General features: G+C 45.2%; 1 protein-coding gene across 3 annotated transcripts in view; it reads right to left on the minus strand.

Moving 5' to 3' along the window:
• Positions 1 to 21,585, minus strand: part of C7H1orf112 (chromosome 7 C1orf112 homolog) — a 414,829-nt gene that overhangs the window by 122,882 nt on the left and 270,362 nt on the right. The gene's annotated exons all lie outside the window — the stretch shown is intronic.

Raw genomic sequence — 21,585 nt, forward strand, 5'->3', positions numbered from 1 at the left:
CTGGAACTCTGTCCAAGTGGAACTGGACTAAGTGGTGAGTTAAAATCAAGATATAAAAAGAAAAAGTCATCGCGCTAAATATGCCTATTGGTACAATGCACAGAAACCATCGCCAAGAATATGCAAACATTTTAGTGACAAATAATAAGCACACTGTGAACACCACCAAAAAATGAGAGAGATAAAGTGCACAGTTATGGATGAACCATAATCCACCAGAGAGTCCAAAACTGAAGAAGAGTGTTCACAATCAGTATTCTCCCAGGTGTAAATGATCCCCAAAACGTCCTAAGAAAGAGTGATGATAGAATCACCTCCATCACGATCACACACTGCCTCTTACCAGAACTATATGATCTCTTAATTACAGGAGATCACGTACAGCATATAATGATGGTATCCTTAAGATGTATCTCCAGCATGGGCGTAGGAACCGGGGGGGACGGAGGGGACGCATCCCCCCCAGGAAATAATGCGGGGGGGACAAGTATGGTAAAATCCCCCCCAGGTTAGGATAGGGAGATCGTCCCCGGATCGCAGGCAGGGGCCGCCGAGTCCAGCTGCGGTCACTGCTTTTCTCCCCCTTCAGTGCCGATGTAGTGCCGATCCAGCCCCGACCCCTCCCCTCCCGAGCGGCGCACAGCTGATTGCACACAGACATGCATAGCTGTGCTGGCAGCTCTGCTGAATGGGAGAAAGGAGCAGGAAGGGGGCAGGGCCCAGACTGACACTCGTGGCCACACTACACCCGACCAGCCTGCAGAGCCAGAGAGACTAAGTTGCATGTGATGGAGAGCCAGAACGACACAGTTCAGGTACAGGGGGGAGGAGGTAAATGTTACAGAGAGGGGGGAAGTTACAGTTTACAGAGAGGGGGAGGTATAATATTCAGAGAGGGGGGGGGGTGTTACAGTTTACAGAGAGGGGGAGGTATAATATTCAGAGGGGGGGGGGGTGTTACAGTTTACAGAGAGAGGGAGGTATAATATTCAGAGGGGGGGGGGGGTGTTACAGTTTACAGAGAGGGGGAGGTATAATATTCAGAGGGGGGGGGGTGTTACAGTTTACAGAGAGAGGGAGGTATAATATTCAGAGAGGGGGGGGGGGTGTTACAGTTTACAGAGAGGGGGAGGTATAATATTCAGAGAGGGGGGGGGGTGTTACAGTTTACAGAGAGGGGGAGGTATAATATTCAGAGGGGGGGGGGGTGTTACAGTTTACAGAGAGAGGGAGGTATAATATTCAGAGAGGGGGGGTGTTACAGTTTACAGAGAGAGGGAGGTATAATATTCAGAGGGGGGGGGGGTGTTACAGTTTACAGAGAGGGGGAGGTATAATATTCAGAGGGGGGGGGGGGTGTTACAGTTTACAGAGAGGGGGAGGTATAATATTCAGAGAGGGGGGGGTGTTACAGTTTACAGAGAGAGGGAGGTATAATATTCAGAGAGGGGGGGGTGTTACAGTTTACAGAGAGGGGGAGGTATAATATTCAGAGAGGGGGGGGGGTATGGTATACAGGTACTAACCTGGCACTGGATAGTCATAGATTCATGCTTTTAGTGCAGCTGATGGAAATGGGGAACAGGACTCTTATCTATTCATGTCATGTATTTACTCTGGCACTACCACTCTAACCTGGCACTACCACCTAACCTGCCACTACCACCTATCCAGGCACTACTGTATACCACCTAACCTGCCACTACCACCTAACCAGGCACTACTGTATACCACCTAACCTGGCACTGCCACCTAACCTGCCACTACCACCTAACCTGGCACTACTGTATACCACCTAACCTGGCACTACCACCTAACCAGGCACTACTGTATACCACCTAACCTGGCACTACCACCTAACCTGCCACTACCACCTATCCAGGCACTACTGTATACCACCTAACCTGCCACTACCACCTAACCAGACACTACTGGATACCACCTAACCTGGCACTGCTGTATACCACCTAACCTGGCAATACTACCTAACCTGGCACTACCACCTATCCAGGCACTACTGTATACCACCTACCCTGCCACTACCACCTAACCAGGCACTACCCTATACCACCTAAACTGGCACTACCACCTAACCTGGCACTACTGTATACCACCTAACCTGGCACTACCACCTAACCTGCCACTACCACCTAACCTGCCACTACTGTATACCATCTAACCTGCCACTACCACCTAACCTGCCACTACCACCTAACCTTCCACTTCCACCTATCCAGGCACTACTGTATACCACCTAACCTGCCACAACCACCTAACCTGTCACTACTGTATACCACCTAACCTGGCACTACCACCTAACCTGGCACTACTGTATACCACCTAACCTGGCACTGCCACCTAACCTGACACCACCTAACCAGGCACTACTGTATACCACCTAACCTGGCACTACCACCTAACCTGGCACTACTGTATACCACCTAACCTGACACTGCCACCTAACCTGACACTACCACCTAACCAGGCACTACTGTATGCCACCTAACCTGGCACTACCACCTAACCAGGCACTACTGTATACCACCTAACCTGACACTGCCACCTAACCTGACACTACCACCTAACCAGGCACTACTGTATGCCACCTAACCTGGCACTACCACCTAACCTGGCACTACTGTATACCACCTAACCTGGCACTGCCACCTAACCTGACACTACCACCTAACCAGGCACTACTGTATGCCACCTAACCTGGCATTACCACCTAACCTGGCACTACTGTATGCCACCTAACCTGGCACTGCCACCTAACCTGGCACTGCCACCTAGCCTGCCACTACTACCTAACCTGGAACTATTGTCAATCACCTAACCTGCCACTACCAGCTAACCAGTTAATTTTTGCTAATGCCATGTGGGTTAATTGTTACTAATGTCATGTGGGTTCATTTTTACTAATGTCATGTGGGTTGGTTTTTACTTATGCCATGTGGGTTAATTTTTACTTATGCCATGTGGGTTGGTTTTTACTTATGCCATGTGGGTTAATTTTTGCTTATGCCGTGTGGGTTAATTTTTACTTATGCCATGTGGGTTGGTTTTTACTTATGCCATGTGGGTTGATTTTTACTAATGCCATGTGGGTTGATTTTTACTAATGCCATGTGGGTTGATTTTTACTGATGCCATGTGGGTTGATTTTTACTAATGCCATGTGGGTTGATTTTTACTAATGCCATGTGGGTTGATTTTTACTAATGCCATGTGGGTTAATTTTTACCAATGTCATGTGGGTTAATTTTTACTTATGCCATGTGGGTTAATCTTTACTTATGCCATGTGGGTTAATTTTTACTTATGCCATGTGGGTTGATTTTTACTAATGCCTTGTGGCCCACAGGGCATTAGTAAAAATCAACCCACATGGCATAAGTAAAAATTAACCCACATGGCATGTGGGAGTCCGAGTTTACTGAATAAGAATTTACCTGGCGAGTAAAAATGCTGTCCCCCCCAGATTTGTAAGGGTTCCTACACCCATGATCTCCAGCATGGGACAATCACAGTGATGGATGACCTCAATGTGCCGACAAGGAATATGCAGGAAGGAAGAGAGAACTCACATAGCATAAAATCCTCAAATTTTAATGGATAATAAAAAAAGATGTACACTTGCATCGATTCTGAATACATGGAGCATCTAATAAAAACAAGCCGGCCGGCTCCCTGAACATGCAGCCCATATCTTCCAGGTCTGATCACTTGATGCGGTGACATCAGAACTTCGCCTCCCGTTCTGACGTCAAGGGACTCTCCTCAGATAGTCCGCTTGCCAGTTTTCTACCCCTGGGATGAGAATTGCAGAGAGACAAGGAATATGTTTTTCTGCCCAAGTTAAAATCCGATTCACCTCCTTCTGAGCGCCCTGACTGAGGGTGCCTCCTTGGTGATGGATGTAAGCCAGGGGTCTCCAAACTTTCTAAACAAAGGGCTAGTTTACGGTCCTTCAGACTTTAGGGGGGGCCAGACTAGGGCCATTGGGAGTAAAAAATGTCCAGTGGGAGTAAATAATTCCATATCTTTGGTGACAGTGGGAGGACTAGTGCCCCATCGTTGGTGTTAATGGAAAGAATTAATGGTGTCAGTTGGATAAATAGTGCCCCATTGGTGTCAGCAACAAGAATTATGCCCCATTTAAATTGGATGGAATAATGCCCCAAGGGCCGCATTAAGGCCACATCCGGCCCCAGGGCCGCAGTTTGGAGACCCCTGATGTAAGCTACTGCAGTAGCACTGTCGGATTGAATCCGAACTGGGTGGCCCTGTAACCTGCTTGTCCAGGTTTTGTATTAGTATACTGCCCGAATTTCCAGTATGTTGATGGGCAGGCTCCTTTCGGTCTTTGCCCAGGTTCCCTGGGCTGAAGCTTCTTCCAATACTGCACCCCAGCCTATTAGGCTGGTATCCGTAGACACCATCTTCCAAGTGACTGTGGGAAAAGGATCTTCCTTTCTGCAAGTTCTTGGTCTTTAACCACCAACTGAAGCTTTGGCGCACCTCTGCTGCAAGTGTTCAATTGTTTGTCTTTTTTTCTCTGACACTTTTTAAACAGCTTTTTTCTTTTCTTTTTTTCCTTTTTGCTAATTAAGGGGAGTGTTTAATTGTTAACAGGTGAGTATATAAGTGTCTGTAAAAACTCCATAAGAGCTGGCTCCTTGCTGAGATCTGGTGTGGAATTTCTGATTAGAAGTGGAATTTTTTTACAAGTGGAAGAGTTAAAAACCAGGAGTTTAAAACAAGAGTTAAGACAGGAGTCTTCTAAAACTGTAAGTATCATCTTAATCTTCATACAAGTAATTATATTGTAACTGGGAAATGAGTGCTAGCAGGGTTGAAGGTTTTGCTCAGTGCACAGCGTGTCACATGTATGCAAAATTGGTGCAACAGCTCCAAGATGGATACCGCTGTGACAGATGTGAGCAGGTTGCCCTTCTGGAAGCTCGTATTAGAAATCTGGAGGAGCAAGTTGCAACACTGGGTAGAAATAACAACCTTGAAAGGGGTCCTCTGCTCGCTGAGCAGGTGGTCAGTAAGGTTGATGTGGAGGGTGGAGGGGCAAGTCAGGATTATCAGATAGGGAGATGGGTTAATGCAGTTAGAGGGAGTGGAAGGGGCGTGAAGAAAGGGAAGGCCAGTCCTGTATTTGTGCATCAAAACAAATTTGCCAAGTTGGGTGATGATGTGGAGGTGGCAAACACAGAGGTGGCAGCCCTAGATGTTACTGCTACCCCTAACAGCCGGGAGAGCAACCCATCTAGTAGAGGTGGGGAGGGGAGTGCAGGTAGGCCTAGACAGTTGGTGGTAATAGGGGATTCTATAATCAGAAGGACTGATAGAATAATTTGTCGCCAGGATCGCTTCAACCGAATGGTTTGCTGTCTCCCTGGTGCCAGGGTTCGGCATGTGGTGGACCGGGTGGATAAATTACTGGGAGGGGCTGGGCATGACCCAGCTGTCTTGGTCCACGTTGGAACCAATGACAGTATACATGGAAGGTGGAGGCTCCTTTAGAATCAATTTAAAGAACTAGGCTGCAAGATGAAGGGAAGGACCTCCAAGGTGATATTCTCTGAAATATTGCCTGTGCCATGCGCAACACAGGAAAGGCAGGGGGAGATTAGAGAGCTGAATGCATGGCTAAAGACCTGGTGTAGGAAGGAGGGATTTGGGTTTCTAGAGCACTGGGCTGACTTTTCATTGGGGTGCAACCTATATGCTAAAGACGGTTTGCACTTGAATGGAAGGGGGTCTGCTGTGCTGGGGGAGAGGTTTATGGGAATGCTGGAGGAGTATTTAAACTAGGATTGAGGGGGGAGGGTGAATTAGAATTACATCGAGCAGACAGGTCAGTTAGTGGTCAGACATTAATGGAGAGTGGAATGGGGATAGATGGGGGAAGGGTTATGGCAGGTGACAAGAAAGTTCCCATGTTGCAAACAGCCATTGGAAATAATAGTGCCATTTGTACTACTATAAATTATATGAAAAACACCAGAGAAAAAAAATGTAACAATACATTTAAGTGTTTGTTCACCAATGCCAGAAGTCTGCCAAGCAAAACAGGTGAGCTGGAAGCTCTGGTGCATGAGGAGAGCTATGATGTAATCGGTATTGCTGAAACTTGGCTTCAATCCTCACATGACTGGGCTATTAATATTCCTGGCTATGCTCTCTTTCGGAAAGACAGGGTAAAAAGGAAAGGTGGAGGGGTCTGTCTCTATGTGAGAAGTGACCTCAAAGCAAGCGTGAAAGAGAACCTGGTTGATGGAGAGTGTGATGAGGCTGAAGCATTATGGGTGGAACTGCATACAGATGTGCGTAGTTCAAAATTAATCATTGGAGTTTGTTATAAACCACCCAATGTTAATGAGGAGGTGGAGACTCAGCTCCTTGCACAGATGGAAAGGGCTGCAAGGTCTGGGACGGTGATAATAATGGGGGATTTTAACTACCCAGAAATTGACTGGATTAATGGCACTTCTGGGACAGTTAAAGGACAAAAATTTAAAAACCTATTGCAGGACAATTTTATGGTGCAGTTTATTGAGGCCCCAACTAGGAATGATGCCCTGTTGGACCTGATAATCTCAAACCATGCAGAGCTTATTACTAATGTTCAGATAAAGGAACACCTGGGTAGCAGTGATCATAACATGATTTCATTTAATATTAACTATAAGCAAGAAATACATACAGGAAATATTAAAACACTAAATTTTAAGAGAGCAAATTTTCCAAGGATGAGGGCTGCTCTCCAGGACTTGGACTGGGAGGGACTATTGGCACAGCTGAACACAGAACAGAAATGGGAATTCTTCAAAAAGACTGTGTGGAACCTCACTGCAAAGTATGTTCCCATGGGCAATAAGTTTAAAAGGCTAAAAATAAAACCTATGTGGCTCACGGTCAAAGTTAAAAAAGCTATAAACAAAAAGAAAGTAGCTTTTAAAAAATATAAAAATGAAGGAACACTAGTGTTGTTTAAATGTTACAAAGAATATAACAGGATATGCAAAAAGGAAATCAAGGATGCAAAAATTCAAAATGAACGACAGATTGCAAAAGATAGTAGGACAAACCCCAAAAAATTCTTTAAATATATTAATAGTAAAAAGGTGAAGTCTGAGCATGTAGGCCCCTTACAAAATAATCTAGAGTGGGTGACTGGGGACAAAGAGAAGGCAAATTTATTAAATGTTTTCTTCAGCTCTGTGTATACAATGGAGCATGGGGGAGCTCATGTCCAAAATGGGGGTGGGAGTGACACCGCCTCAAATCCACAATGGCTCAAAAGTGATATGGTCCAGAAATATTTAGACAGAATAAAGGTGGATAAAGCACCTGGACCTGATGGCATCCATCCACGGATCCTAGGTGAGTTGAGCTCTGTCATTTCAAAGCCACTGTATCTAATATTTAGGGACTCATTAAAGACAGGAATAGTACCACTGGATTGGCGCAGGGCCAATGTGGTGCCCATATTTAAAAAGGGAACAAAGTCTTTACCAAGTAACTATAGACCTGTTAGTTTAACTTCTATAGTTGGGAAGATACTGGAACGTTTAATAAAAGACCACATGGATGAGTTCTTGCTGGAAACAAACTATTTAAGCAGCAGACAACATGGATTCATGAAAGACAGAAGTTGTCAGACAAACCTGATTTCCTTTTATGAAGAGGTAAGTAAAACCCTGGACAGAGGCGTGGCTGTGGACGTGATATATTTGGATTTTGCAAAAGCGTTCGATACAGTTCCGCACACACGGCTCATGTGTAAGGTAAGGTCTACAGGATTGGATATATCAGTTTGTAAATGGATAGAAAACTGGCTGAAAGACAGAATTCAGAGAGTCGTGGTTAATGATTCTTACTCTGAATGGTCCAAGGTTATCAGTGGTGTACCCCAAGGTTCAGTGCTGGGACCCTTACTTTTCAATATATTTATAAATGATATTGGGTCTGAGATCAAAAGTAACATTTCTGTCTTTGCAGATGACACCAAGCTATGCAGTGGAATAACGTCCTTACAGGATGTCTCCAATTTACAAGCCGACCTCAATGCTCTGTCTAATTGGGCGACTAAGTGGCAGATGAGGTTTAATGTAGATAAATGTAAAGTTATGCACTTGGGGGCTAAGAATATGCATGCATCATACATACTAGGGGGAGTACAACTGGGGGGATCTGTAGTGGAGAAGGATCTGGGGGTTTTAGTTGATCATAAGCTCAATAATGGCATGCAATGCCAAGCTGCGGTTTCCAAAGCGAGCAAAGTCCTTTCTTGTATTAAGAGAGGTATGGACTCCAGAGACAGAGATATAATTTTGCCCCTGTACAAATCATTAGTAAGACCTCATCTGGAATATGCAGTTCAGTTTTGGGCACCAGTTCTCAAAAAGGACATCGGAGAACTGGAGAAAGTGCAGAGAAGGGCAACCAAACTGATAAGAGGCATGGAGGAGCTCAGCTATGAGGAAAGATTAGAGGAACTGAATTTATTCACTCTTGAGAAGAGGAGAATAAGGGGGGATATGATCAACATGTAAAAATATATAAGAGGTCCATACAGTGAACTTGGTGTGGAGTTATTCACTTTACGGTCAACACTGAGGACAAGGGGGCACTCTTTACGTCTAGAGGAAAAGAGATTTCACCTCCAAATACGGAAAGGTTTTTTCACAGTAAGAGCTGTGAAAATGTGGAACAGACTCCCTCCAGAGGTGGTTCTGGCCAGCTCAGTAGATTGCTTTAAGAAAGGCCTGGATTCTTTCCTAAATGTACAGAATATAACTTGAGTATTAAGATTTGTAGGTAAAGTTGATCCAGGGTAAATCCGATTGCCTCTCGGGGGATCAGGAAGGAATTTTTTCCCCTGCTGTAGCAAATTGGATCATGCTCTGCTGGGGTTTTTTGCCTTCCTCTGGATCAACTGTGGGAATGGAGTTGGGTGTATAGGATTTTACTGTGTTTTTTATTTTTGTTTTTTTATTTTTTGTGGTTGAACTGGATGGACTTGTGTCTTTTTTCAACCTGACTAACTATGTAACTATGTAACTGTGGCGACAGGCGCATGGGTTAATCCAGCGCTTGGATCTTTCTGTTTCAGGCAGTTAGAATACTGCCCTGAAGTAGTCTTGAGTGAAATTGGGCAAAAGGAATGTCCTCAAAGGAGGCTACCATCTTCCCCAATAGCCTTATGCAAAGGCGAATAAATGGTCTCGTTTGCCTTGACCTTGTGGATCAGGTCCCTTAGTGACTTGATCTTTGGTTCTGGTAGGAATACCCGGCTTTAGGCTGTGTCTATGCGCAAGTACTCTACCCTTCTTTGGGCTTGTAGAGAGGATTTTTGTAAGTTTACAATCCATCCTAAACGCTCCAGGTACTTTATAGTGGTGAGCACAGCGTGATCTAATTTTGCTACCGACTGATCTATAATCAGTAGGTCGTCTAGATAAGCTGTTATCGCTATGCCTTGTGCTCTGAGATTTGCCAACAAAGGGGCTAGTATCTTTGTAAATACCCGAGGTGCGGAAGCCACACCAAAGGTTAAAGCCACAAACTGAAAGTCGCGATGTTCTACCGCAAACCTTAAAAATCTTTGGTGAGCGGGATGGGTAGGCACATGTAAGTATGCGTCTTTGATGTCTTTTGACGCCATGAATTCTCTGCCTTGTAGGGTGGCGACCACCAATCGAATAGTTTCCATTTGGAAATGGCGAATGTTCAGAAATTGATTTAGAGCTCTTAGATCCAGAATGGGTCCGACGTCTCTGTTTGGCTTTGGAATTACAAAGAGGTTTGAATAAAACCCTGAACCTTGCTCCTTTAAGGGTACTTGTGTGATCACCCCTTGGGATAGCAAGTGATCCAATCCTTTTGAAGAAGGACACTCTTTTTAAAGGATCTTTGGAAAGCATTGAGCTTCGGAACTGAGAAGATCTCCTGAAATTCCAGCTTGTACCCTAGGGATACTGTGGATACTACCCATCTGTCCTGGATTTGTCTGCCATGTCGCTGAAAACTGACAAAGCCGTCCTCCCCACTCGGCCGAGCGGGGGCGCCTCTTCATGCAAAGGCTTTGGGGTCTTGCTTATTAGCTCTTGAACTCCACTGCTTCTTGTTCTTCTGGGCATGGTTTTCTCTAGTCCTTGTGGCTGGCTGAAAATGGCGTCACCACTGGCTGGAGGTAGATTTACCAGGAGCCGGGGAGAGAGAACGTTTAAAACAAGGTCTCTTGTTTTTCTTCTTCTCCGGTAATGGAGTGGTTTTCCCACTCGATATCTTTTGGATATATTTCTCCAAATCTTCCCCAAAGAGGCGTTCGCCATGGAAGGGGAAACTAGCCAGAAGCTTTTTGCAAGGTGCCTCTGCAGACCAATGCTATAGCCAAAGAATCCTACGCATATGCACCAGCTGGAGTGTAAGACGCAATGTTTGTAGAATCGAATCTCTCATAGCGTCAACAGTAAAACATAAAGCTTTAGGCAACTCCTTCCACAGTTTGACTTGTTCCGGAGGTAGTTCCTTCAGCCCCTCTATTATCTGGTCCTTGAAGACCCGAAACATGCCTACTGCTGCTATAGCAGGTTGGGCGACTGACCCAGCCAGAAGGAAGGAAGATTTCAACAAAGATTTCAATTTCTTTTCCGAAGGGTCTTTGAATACCAGTATGTTATCCACTGGACAAGTCAGGTTTTTATTTACACAAGAAATGGGCACATCAACCGATGTCAAGCTCCACTTCTTGGAAAACTCCTCCTCCATGGGATAAAGAGTATCAAACTTCTTTGGAGGTAGGAAATGCTTGTCTGGGTGTGACCAGATTAACCTCTTTAATAAAGGATGAACAGGAAAGGAACCTTCACCTTGCAGGGATCTTAATGAGCCTAGGGAGGAGACAAGTGATTCAGTTAACTCCGAAGAGGGCAGCCTGAATGTAGTACGCACTGTTTCAGCATAACATTGCACCTGAGCTCTTAGCATTCGAGAAGCAGAAAAGGGTTCCTCAGAAATCCCTGACCCGTCCGACTCCTGATCCCTTGTCTGTAGGTGATACCTCATCCTCATCCTTTTCCTCTTCAGCTTCAGCAAGAGGATCTAATACCATAGAAGACCTGCTTCGCTTTTTGTCCTTCTGTGAGGACTTACCATTAGCGTAGCGATCTTTCCTTCCAGCTTCCCCATGGCTGCGATAAATGTGTCCTCAGTGACATATGCAGGCCCAGGCGCCACTGGAGAAATTGATATTCCCAATAGTGGCAATGGCTCCGCATGTATTGGTAAATCAAGATCTACAGGGGAGGACAGTACAGAGCAGGCACAGCTAGGGCCTCCTGTCTCAGGCAGCAGTGCTTTCTTGTCCTTTTTAGTCCCCGAATTCCTTCTAAGGGAAGACATATTAACAAGCAACAAGCCAAGGTACCAATAAGCATATACTACTGTGCTCAGTTTAGCAATCTACATAAAGTATGCAACTTAAACACACAGTTTCATGCGAAGGAGTGGGTGTCTCTCTTGGTAATGCCCTACCAACCACCTAGAGCTTACTTGCCCCTTTAGCTGCTGCCTGCCGTTGCCGCTTGTGTCCCAAAGGGATGAGCTGCGGCCTCCATGAGCTTTTAAAAGCATTTGTTTGAGCGCCATGTTTGTCATGCGCCCGTGCACGCTCAAAACCTCCTCCACACGCCTGGGGCATTATGCGGTTGAGAGGGATCAGAGAGCGACATCCCGGCTCTTCCTGGATGCTGACGAGGAAAGAGGAATCCGACGAGGAAAGAGAGGGGGAAAGAGATCAAAAATGAGGCAGGGTCTAACGCCATCTCACTCTACCATCAAAATTTATAATTTATCCAGTTCGGTCTTTACCTTGATCTTCTAAGGAAGGGTCTCAATTATGCCCCACCAAGTGTGCCCAATCTATTTGAGTTGTTCATCGACCTCAATAAATATATTAGAAAACTTACACTCCAACGGTATTTTATCCTTAAAGACAACGGACAGGACAATGAAACCACTAGTGAGCCGGATTCTGCTCCTATGGAGACTAGTTTTGAGGACAACGAAACAGCTCTGAATATGTTGTAGGAACTTTATTTAGAATCTAATACAACTGAAGGGCTCCCCTTGGAAAGTGTTCTACCTGTGGAGAGTACCATCACCCACACATCATTCAGATGCAAATCTTCCTTCTGTCCGAATTGGGCCAAGGGTAGATTCATCTCCACGTTCTATGACGTTGTTTTTGAATAGTTTAAAACTAAATTCCAGCATGGAAGTTCCAGTGTGAATTACCATAAAAAACAACAAGGCATTCTCCAAGATAGCCTGACGAAAACGGTAATTGGCCTCAAGGAAAATCAGGACATAATTATAAGCACAGCAGATAAGGGGGGGAGCCTGGTCATCCAGAATAGGTCGGACTATATCACGGAGGCAATGAGGCTATTGAGGGACACAGACACCTATAGCCTCCTTAAAAAGGACCCTGTCCTTGAATACACCAAGGAGCTTAAGTCTTTATTAGATGGTGCTCTCCTAGATACAGTACTTACGAAAAATGAATATCTTTTTCTGTTTAATAGATTTGCAGCCACTCCGCATTTCTACCATACTCCCAAAGTACATAAGTGTCAGTCAAATCCCCCTGGTAGACCCATTATATCGGGCATCGACAGCCTCTCCAGCAATTTGGGCTGCTATGTTGATCATTTTTTACAAAATCTAGTGGTCAACCTCCCGTCTTTCGTTAGACTCTGGCCATATGCTGGAGATCCTCTCTCATTACATCTGGCAATCTAACTATAGATGGCTTTCCCTCGATGTATCTTCTCTGTATACGTCTATTGAACACAAGCATGGCCTTAGGGCCTTGAGCCACTATCTGTCAGAGGCCAATCATCTGAATCCTCTGCAGGCCAAATTTATATTGGATTCCGTGGAGTTTGCCTTAACACATAATCATTTCTCTTTCCTAGGGGAGCACTTCCTGCAAATCAAGGGTACGGCGATGGGGGCTAGGTTTGCACCCAGCTATGCCAATCTATTCATGGGCTTCTGGGAAGAGGCCTTTATTTGGCTAAACAACCCGTTCAAAGCAAACCTAGTCCTGTACGCCAGGTATATTGATGACATTTTAATTATTTGGGATGGAACAGATGGCGAACTTGATGAATTTTTGGCCCATTGCAAGTCCAATCCAGTTGGGCTGGAGTTCACTCATATCATCAGTAAAGATTCCTTAGTCTTCTTAGATCTCGAATTGAGCAGTGACTCTGACGGCAGCATTGTATCAAAAACACATTTCAAACCTAGTGGAGGCAACTCCTTTCTCCATGCTAAGAGCAACCATCATCCTAGATGGATTAAAAACATTCCGTATAGTCAGTTCTGCCGTCTGAAACGTACATGCACCAAAAAGGAAGACTATTTGGCCCAAAGTGAGCTCTTGACCAAAAAGTTCAAAGGGAAAGACTACGACCCCGCACTCAGAGGTAGCCTGCAAGAAATATGCAGATCTCTATGATGTGGTGAGCGATTGCCCTCTGGTTCCATCTTCTCGGTCCAACTCTGATCCTTGTCAAACTTGTTTTTCTACCCAATACACCAGTAAGGCATTTGAAATTCAAAGTATTCTTAAGAAAAATTGGGGGATCCTACAACAAGACCCCGTGTTGAACGGTGTCCTCCCTGCTAAACCCAATGTCATTTTCAGAAGACCTCGTGATCTAAGGAGCATGATTGCTCCGAGTCGTGTCACGAAACCCATCAATGCATCTACCAATGCCTGGTCCTCCCTCTTTGACCAAAAGGGGAGCTACAAGTGTAGTGTTAAAAACTGTTACCTGCATTTTTATGTGGCATAGGAAAAAGACAGTGGCTGGCCTTGATGGTAAAATCCATCAGTGTAAACAGTTTATCAACTGTGGGACGGAGTTCGTGGTTTATGGAATCATGTGTCCATGTGGTCGCCTCTATGTTGGTCGTACCTCTCGTGCTATGAGAGTGCGTATCGGGGAACACAAGCGTGATATTCTCAATACTAGAGAAAAATATCCAGTCCCTAGGCACTTTGTAGAGGCGCACCATGGGGACCCGTCTGGCATGAAAGTCTTTGGCATAGAGTCTATTACGGGTGATCTTGACAGGGGTAGGAGGCACCAGAGGCTTTGCAAACGGGAAGCCTATTGGATTTTCACTCTCGGAAGTCTAGCCCCTGGGGGCCTCAACGAAGATCCTGAAATTCACAAAATCTAGTTAATAATTAAATATTATAAATTAAAATTCGATTAAAATTTGGCTAAAATACATTATACATTTTTCATAATATCTCTAATAGTCGATTGGTCCAGTTCTTGTTCCCATATGTGCCGTCTGGTTAGGTAGGTTTTTTTGAGCCCCCCCCCCGGTTGGCCCCATTTAGTATTGATTCATTTCACCCCAAAACACCCTTTCTAGGTGTGTCTTGATATCTATTTTGCATAGACTCCATTTTTAGGTAATGACCACTTTTATACCAATTGCTTTTTATATTTGCATATGTAATTTATTTTGAATACTATTTTTTCTTTTTACAAGAGTTTTAAGAGTAAATGAATTACTAGATGCCCCCTTTTTTTATATGTATTTGTCGTGAACCTGCATGTGCATACGGGAGTGCATATACGCACGGACACATGCATTGTTTCACTCATAGTATGTTTAGCCCTCGCTTTCTTCTGACCACCCTCCACTTCCACACTGATTGAGTCGGTGTCCCGTGTACAGCATAATTGGTCTGATGAGTTATATATCTAGCCTTGCAAAGGGGATTACCTACCCCTGAGAGAACTATATTGATGTATTTATATTATTTTATTATATGTTATGTATTTAGGGTAACATTTTTCACATTTTTCTGTTACAATTCCAATACAATATAACATTTCGTTTATTAGTGTATAAGTATTGTCCTTTTTCCTGGTTCGTGCAATTTTGCAGGCTTTCATCTGGACCCTTGCCTTTTTGCATGCATACGTTTGTATTTATGTATTTACTGTTTATATTTATATTATTTTATTTATTTTATTATACTATTATAACATTTTAATCTATTGTGCAATTAGCATGTCTGTATGCGGGCATATACATGTGTGTCGATAGGTGCCCTCTTCTAGCCACCGGGTGTGCTCTGCTGGGGTCCGTCCAGGTTTGTTCGTTCTCTTCCTCCTCCCTTCTTCATTTATTTATTTATTATTTATTTTTATTTTTTTTCCCTTCACTCCTGTCATTTGTAGTTTCCTTTCTCGACACTCGGGCCCCGCAAATATTGCGGATTTTGAGCCCTGGTGTCTCTAGCATTCCCTCTGACGATTCGTCAGAGAAGTAGGCGATGACTGATGACGCGGCAAGACGGCGCGCCAGCCTGTGGAGCGCAGACGGATCTGTTTGCGCTCCATCAAAAGCAGCACATGTCGATTGAATCGCCTCCTGCTTGGCTACCTCGGTAGCGGTGACGATTCCCTAGCAGGAGAGATGTTAGCCCATCGGCCCCATAGACCCGTTTTTGTATAAGCCATCCATGTAAGTTGTCTATGTTTTTCTTTGCCCATCCCTTCCCTCTCCCTCTCTCCCCTTCCTCATGGGTACTTCTTGTTTTTCCCCTTTTATACATCTCCCTCCCATTTGTCACCAGTGATCACTTTACTGTGGACTATGTTGTGTAGCGGGTGCATTTGTAGTCCTCATCGTCGGATCTACAGTACACCTTCCTCACCCTGTGCATCTTATCAGCACTTCACCGTCACTACAAATAGTGATGGTTGAGTATTACCATATATTTGTTTATATATATATACATTCTTTATGTATTTCATTTAACCTTATACATCTTTTCTTTAGCATCATTATTACTATCATTGTCGCTGCGCACATTTTTCCTCGGCTCCATTAGCATTACTTTCAGCTACCACCATCATCATTTTTAGATCTATTTTTATTTTCATTTTTATCATTATAATTTTTTTCTTTATTTATTTTTCGTGTTCTTTATTTTCATTTTCATTTTCAATTTCAATTTCATTTTTATTCATTTATTTTTATTTTTTATTTTTATTTTATTCTATTTTCATTGTTATTTTCATCTTTGTCTTTGCTTGTTTGGGGGTGGAGTCTGGACGGCCCCTGGGAGTGTTTCTGTGGTCGGTGGTGGGCGGTGCCTGGGCCTACATGTTTTCCTATTTAATCAGTGGAAGTGGATGGTCATGTCACTGCTGGGCTCTGAGGAAGAGGTCTCTGTTACCTCGAAACGCGTCAGCCAGCAGCAACGCACCTCGCCACCCCCCTCTACAGTCTGGAGTGTGGTTTGAGGGGTATTTCAATTATCGTTTGACAAGCCTTTTATCATTTCATGTTTGTGAGTAGTTTTCATTATTTTATTATTCCATTAAAATTTGCCAAACGGTAGTACACGAGGCTGGTGCGCCTTTCTTTCTCCCTTTTTGTCTTCTATCAGGATTCCCCCATCCATGAAGGGCAGCAAGGCCTCTGTCACTACGTTTTTTTTGGACATCTAAGGAGAACCGTTTGTAGACATTGACTAATTATCAAGGATCCCACTTGTGCGCAGGAGTTTGTGTTTTTTTCTTCCTGGATGCCTTACCTGTCTAGGACATGGCAACATATGGGGTGGAGAGGAGCCGTGGCCATGCTGATGCAGAGCTATGCAGCGGAAGGAATGTGCTTGTCCAGTGGAACTGACATCCTGGCAGAGTAAGGCGAGTAAACTTGGTACTCTCTCTAGTGGCCAAAAAGAGAAGACACCCGACTCAATCTTGAAAGGGGTCCTAAGCTTGTTCTTAGGCTTTCCTTTCTCTTACCTTATCCCCGCCGCAGTTTTTTCTGCTGAAGTAAATTCAGACAGCACTAATCTTCACCCATCTCCGTGGGATTGTGTGCCAACCTTCAGGGATATGGGCTCCTGTACAGATACCTCTCCCCTGGGCCTTGTTAAAGACTCTGACCAGGACTTTTAGCTGCTGTAGCGAAAGTGCTGGACCCCAGTCCCCCGAAGAGAGACATTACAGTCGATGCCTCATCCATGAGGCCTGGATCCTCCAGATTCAGCTCTTTATTAGCGTCTTGGAAAAATCCTTAAAACATAGCTCCTTTACCCCCAGAGGGTACCTAGCAGAGCTATCCTTAACACATCCTCGCTCGTCCAACACCTGAGGAACTCCCCTGATGGGAGGGGTTATATGGAGGGGAACTGTCTTCAATTGGTTGTGCCAGTGTCCAATCACCGCTGGTGACCCTTAACCCATTATGTATAGATAAAGACTCTGTGTCCCGTGGTGTACGATAAAGAAATAGCCTCTGTGCTGGAAAATTTCTGAGCAGTCCAAAACAGTGTGCATACAGTCCAAGTGCAAATGCAGAATCCAATTTCTATTGAACCATCATCCAATACAAGTTGCATGTGCCTTCATTCAGCGCAGGTGCCCACGTTTCCCCCAGCCTGTGGCAACACAATGAAGCTGGATGAGAGTCAGTTCAAGCATAAGGGGTTCTTTACTTTAGTGTTAGAGCGGTAAGGATGTGGAACTCCATTCCAGAGTTGGTGGTGTCGGTGGGGAAAGAAGATAAATTAAATAAACTATATTCGTTTTTAGCAAACGCAATGTACAGAAATATGGAAAATGGTAGTAGCAAACACACACACACTCAGGTTCAACTGTATAGCTTTATCCAACCAACTATGTAACTAAATAACTATGTTATCACTTTCGATTGATATGGAAGGTAGGACTTTACCTATTGTCTAGACTGGTTGGCAATCCACCAGGCTAGGGAGTTCCTTGAATGGCTGAAAAGAAGCATAGGGAGATCAAGTGAATGAGCGTGTTGGTTTCATGCCAAGATGATGTTGTATTGGAGAGGCCTTGAATGCAATTGGGTGAATAGAACAGCCTTGATAAAGGCCACCATGAGGCCCAAAACACATATGGAGAACTTCACAGAGGGATGTTTCTTTGACCTTAAGGCCCAAGCGCGAGACCCCAGTTTGTTTTCTGGAAGAAAGACCTTTGCTTGGGATGCGTCTAGGATGAGGACCAAAGATTTTAGGTGGAGGGAAGGTTGGAGAGCAGATTTTTTAATGCTCATTACCAAACCGAAAACCTGAAGCATCTGAATAGTCTTGTGAACATTTGCAGAAAGGTGGAAGGGAGTCCTTCAGAAGAAGGTCATCTAGATCAATGTTTTTCAACTCCAGTCCTCAAGTACCCCCCCAACAGGTCATTTTTTTAGGATTTCCCTCAGATGAAATGGCTGTGTTAAATTACTAAGACAATGAAACTGATCAAATCACCTGTGCAAAATAATGGAAAGCCTGAAAACATGACCTGTAGGGGGTACTTGAGGACTGGCGTTGAGAAACGTTGGTCTAGATCAGAGGCATAGATAAGGGGGGGGGGTCAGGGGTGTTCAAACCCCTCCCAGGGCCAAAATTAAATGCATGGTGTCCCTGCTCTGCAGCGACAAGGAGCACTGCAGTCAGTGGCACACAGAATGTAATAATGCCGCTGCAGAAAGTGTAATAGATTAGGCATACCCGCACGCATGTTGTGGTACACCGCCAGGCCGGTCTATCAGGCTTGGGATGAAGGCTGACAGATCTACCACCAGGCAGCACAGTGGGAGCTGGCGGCGTGTGTAGAACTGTCCACTGCACACCATGTATTCCCGTAGGCTTGCAGTGCCACTCCCACGTTGGGCTTGGGAGAGGAGCTTTGCCTGGGCCCAGGAGTGCAGAGTGCTTGTAAAGTGCTGTGTAGACGCTGACCCCCCACATGGATGAAGTGCTGCTGCTGATCGACGAAGTTGATAACCCGGAGGGGGGAGGGGTTGCCGATCGCTGAAAGCAAATGGAGAGAAATGACAATCAACCGCCAATCGTCGAATATAAAATTACACTGACATTTCACATCATTAAAAGTTGATAAGCGGGGGGGGGGGGGGGGAGGTTCTGCCACCGATCGCTGAAAGTAAATGACAATCAATGACATCGACCATTGGCCATTGGCCATTAAAAGGTTCACAAGCAGGGGGGGGGGTGCCGTTGATCGCATATATATGACAATAACTTATAAAACTGGGGGGGGAAGGCCGCCGATCGTGGGACATAAAAAAAATCATGGGGGGCACCATGTTGTCGCTGATCGCGGGGGGCGCCGATAAGCGGGGGGGAGGGGGGTGATGATGATCGGCCATCATAGAAGAATAATGTCGCTGGACATTTAAAAAAATACTGCGAAGCGGGGGGGGGGGGTGTGAAGGGTGCTGCTGCCGATTGCCAACCCCTCGGACGTAAAACAATACTGAGAAGCAGGGGGGGGGGGTGTTGGTGGGGAGAGATATATGGGGTCCCACCGATCGCCTCCGGGGCCTCTGCCGCCGATCGCCAGACATAACATATACTGAGAACGGGGGGGGTTGGTTGCCGCCGATTGCAGGGCATTAAAAAAAATAACTGAGAAGCAGGGGGTGGGGTGTGCCGCCGATCGCCGGAGAGTAAAAAAAGAGGGGGGAGGGTTTGCCGCAGATCGCAGAACATTAAAAATCGCGGGCCGCCGATCTCGGGACATAAAAATCATGGGGGGGGGGCACCATGTTGCCGCCGATCGCAGGGGGGGAGCGATCGCGGGACATAAAAAATAAATCATGGGGGCGCCATGTTGCCACCGATAGCTTGGGGGCCGCCAATCGCAGGACAAAAAAAAATCATGTTGCCGCCGATCGCGTGGGGGGGGGCACCGATCACAGGGGGGGCGCCGATCGCGGGACATTAAAAAAAATCATGAGAAGCGGGTGTTGGGTGCAAGTACTGAGAGTGAGATCATGAGAAGTGGAGAAGATGTTGGTTTTCTACCACTTTTTTCGTTCTCCCTCTACATTCTGGCGTTCTGCTCCATAGTGACAGGGAGGACATCAGCCGCCACTCTAGCCATGATATATATACACACATACACACCAAATTTGTTTAAGGCAGTGGTTCTCAACCTGGGAGTCGGGACCCCCTCGGGGGTCAAATGATAATTTGCCAGGGGTCACCGAATCCTGGGCTATTCCTGAAGCCCGCACCACTCTCCCAGCCTTTTTGCGGCAGCCCAGCAGGGCTGTGGCTGCCCAGCTGGGCTGTTCCTGGAGCCTACGGCCACCCACTCAGCCTCTTTGCAGGCACCCATTCAGCTCACAGCATGGCTGGGGGCAGAGACTAGAGGTCAGCTGACTGGTGAGGAATGTGAAGTGGGATGGGCTGGAGGAGGCCCCATATCCTGATTTTCCTGAGATCACAGAGCCTTTGGCGGTCAATGTGGAGTGGTGAGAGTCCTCAGGCTACCATTGAATTTACCGTTCCTCTCCTGCCTCATTTTTCCTCCACACTAGTAGTGATTATATGATGTGTTCCTATGAACTGTGCTTGTTTCAGCAGAATCAATAACGTCTGGGAGAAAACAAATGCTTTTTTATACTCGTCTTGTGTTTATACAAGGTTATCTAATCACGTACCCCCTAAGTCTTTAATGATATCTATAGAATCTATGTTTGGACATTAGTCTTCGCTTAGCTCAGACAACGGTCCATCAATTATCAATTAAATATCCAACAAGGAATTTTCTCTAAATATGAAAACAAGCTATGGCAACAAGTCCGATATGGACATCTAGTTAAATAATTTCAACAACATCACGTCCCTTAAATAGTGGTCTTTTCCTAGGTTAATACTACTTCATCACCTATACAGCAGCACCATTTAGTTCCCTTCAGCTGGGCGTATGTGGGGATGTGTACAAGTGGGGCCCATTGCCAGCGCCTTATTGTGACAACATTGTAATGTCTTGTATGTATGTTTTTTATTGTTGGGTATGATGGGGATGCACCCTTTATGTGTATTATGTAACATTTTTGGGGTTTTTTAAAACACTTTTTTGATACAGTAATAAAGTTTATTATAATTTTTTGGATATACCCTGGTTGATTCTCCAAGGGCTTTTCTGGGGCATCCATTTGCTCCACTTTTCCATTATTTATCGCCCAAACAGCATAGTCTACAAACTTCACAGACTAAGGAGGGATCCCTTACCAAGCAGCTCCACAGAGGGGAAACCAGTAGACTGTTCAGTCATGTGGCCGAGGTAACACCTATACGCTAAAAGGTTTGCAACAGAAAGGGAGGCAGTACCAAGAGGGATACTTGCATGCCCACCAATGTTCACATGTGATGCAGATCACATGCGATGTCTGTGTAATTCGAATTCAGACATACAACCTGTATGGCTGAAATCGCATCTCATTCGCACCAGAATGGTGCAGGACTCTTTTTTTGTCAGTTTTGGAAGGGGGTAGAGCATAATGATCTATAATGTCACCCAGCTTTCTGCTAATTGAAAAACAATCACTAAAACTCACAAAGATATAAGTCTTGAGAGAAAAAAAGGGGAAAATAACTCCAGTACAAATACTTGGGTCCTAACTCTTGGAGCACTACTGCTGTTAGGAGACTATGGGAATGGCCACCAGCAAGGG

Source organism: Rana temporaria, chromosome 7 (genome assembly GCF_905171775.1).
Source record: "Rana temporaria chromosome 7, aRanTem1.1, whole genome shotgun sequence".
NCBI classification, from domain to species: Eukaryota; Metazoa; Chordata; class Amphibia; order Anura; family Ranidae; genus Rana; species Rana temporaria.